General features: G+C 37.5%; 1 long non-coding RNA gene across 1 annotated transcript; it reads right to left on the reverse strand.

Moving 5' to 3' along the window:
- Nucleotides 1-280: 280 nt before the first annotated feature.
- Nucleotides 281-1,473, reverse strand: LOC149982873 (uncharacterized). The gene is made up of 2 exons (XR_016496921.1): nt 1,020-1,473; nt 281-651 (listed from the first exon to the last, which is right to left on the reverse strand). It is a non-coding gene; the product is annotated as an uncharacterized LOC149982873 (long non-coding RNA).
- Between the last annotated feature and the right edge of the window lie 970 nt (nt 1,474-2,443).

Here is a 2,443-nt window from a genome sequence, read left to right on the forward strand (position 1 = left end):
TTTCAACTTCTTTTTTTGTAAGCCCAAAATTATGTGTGTCAGGTATATAGTTTTGTTTCAAACAAATGCGCATGGTTTTGACCATTGCGCTAGGGGTGAGGTAATAAGCTAAATCAAACAGGAAGTTTTTTGGTCTCCATATATGGTGAATTCCAAGCTAGCAGAATGTGAAGTCTGTGCAAAAAAACAACGTCAGGAAAGGAATAACGACACCAATTGTTCATATTCCAACACCAGAAGGACCATTTAAGCACCCAGTAATGGACTATGTGGATATGATAAAACTGGTTAACCTTTCTGATCTCCCCATCCCGGATCCGGGATCGTGAATACAGACTCAAGCTCATTACCATAACGCAACGTTAACTATTCATGAAAATCGCAAATGAAATGAAATAAATATGCTAGCTCTCAAGCTTAGCCTTTTGTTAACAACACTGTCATCTCAGATTTTCAAAATATGCTTCTCAACCATTGCAAAACAAGCATTTGTGTAACAGTATTGATGGCTAACGTAGCATTTAGCATTAGCATTCAGCTGGCAACATTTACACAAAAAAACAGAAAAGCATTCAAAAAAATCATTTACCTTTGAAGAACTTCAGATGTTTTCAATGAGGAGACTCTCAGATAGCAAATGTTCAGTTTTTCCTGAAAGATTATTTGTTTAGGACAAATCGCTCCGTTTTCTGCGTCACGTTTAGCTATGAAAAAAACCCTGTATCCAGGATTGTGTAAATCTATCAGCAAGCTCATTAGCATAACACAACGTTAACTATTTATGAAAATCGCAAATGAAATGAAATAAATATGCCATCTCTCAAGCTTAGCCTTTTGTAAACAACACTGTCATCTCAGATTTTCAAAATATGCTTCTCAACCATAGGAAAACAATCATTTGTGTAAAAGTAGCTAGCTAGCGTTAGCATTTCGCGTTAGCATTTAGCATTAGCATTAGCGTTAGCATCCAGCACGCAACATTAACAAAAACATAAAAGCCTTCAAATAAAATCATTTACCTTTGAAGAACTTCTGATGTTTTCAATGAGGATACTCTCAGTTAGATAGCAGATGCTCAGTTTTTCCAAAAAGATTCCTTGTGTATTAGAAATAGCTCCGTTTTATACATCACATTTGGCTACCAAAAAAAATCCATCAATTCAGTCCTCAAAACGCAAACTTTTTTCCAAATTAACTCCATAATATCGACTGAAAACATGGCAAACGTTGTTTAGAATCAATCATCAAGGTGTTTTTCACATATCTCTTCATTGATACATTGTTCTTGGACACATGCTTTCTCCCCTGAATCAAATGGTAAAGTAGAAGCAGCTGGCAATTGCGCACCGAATTCGACGCAGGACACCAGGCGGACACTTGGAAAATGTAGTCTCTTATGGTCAATCTTCCAATGATATGCCTACAAATACGTCACAATGCTGCTAAGACCTTGGGCGAACGACAGAAAGTGTAGGCTCATTCGTTGCGCAATCACAGCCATATAAGGAGAGAATGGAAAACAGAGCTTCAGAAATTCTGCTAATTCCTGGGTGATGCATCATCTTGGTTTCGCCTGTAGAATGAGTTCTGGGGCACTTACAGACAAAATCTTTGCAGATTCTGAAACTTCAGAGTGTTTTCTTTCCAAAACTGTCAAGAATATGCATAGTCGAGCATCTTTTCGTGACAAAATATCGCGCTTAAAACGGGAACGTTTTTTATCCAAAAATGAAATAGCGCCCCTAGAGCTCTAACAGGTTAATGGCAAGAGATACATGTTGGTGATAGTTGACAGATTTAGTTGATAGGTAGAAGCAGTACCATCAAAAGATCAAGGAGCTGGCACAGTGATTACATTTCTAACAAGAGAAGTAATGCCAAGATTTGGAATCCCAACAGAAATAAGCTCAGACAATGGTTCAGAATTTATAAAAATAATGGTAAAACAAGTAATACAGCAGCTTAGAATTATGCAAAGGCTGGGATGTGTGTATCATCCGCAATCGCAAGGATTGGTGGAAAGGGCAAACGGTATAATAAAAGCAAAAATTACCAAGATATGTGAAACTGCAAAACTGAATTGGGAATTGAGAATTGTTACAACAACGCATCTAAAACCACATGAAATGCTTACCATGAAATGCTATGCCTGTACTTGTGCTAAGGGGACCATATGACAGACCCCCATTAGAACAGCTAGAACTGGAGTTCAGAGAATACATTCAGCAATTAACAATTATAAACTCGGCAAAAAAGAAACGTCCTCTCGCTGTCACCTACGTTTATATTCAGCAAACTTAACATGTGTAAATATTTGTATGAACATAGCAAGATTCAACAAGTGAGACATAAACTGAACAAGTTCCACAGACATGTGACTAACAGAAATGGAATAATGTGTCCCTGAACAAAGGGGGGGAGGGGGGGTCAAAATCAAAAGTAA

The sequence above is a fragment of the Oncorhynchus mykiss genome, chromosome 6, assembly GCF_057628025.1.
Source record: "Oncorhynchus mykiss isolate SJ-2025 chromosome 6, ASM5762802v1, whole genome shotgun sequence".
Taxonomy (NCBI): domain Eukaryota; kingdom Metazoa; phylum Chordata; class Actinopteri; order Salmoniformes; family Salmonidae; genus Oncorhynchus; species Oncorhynchus mykiss.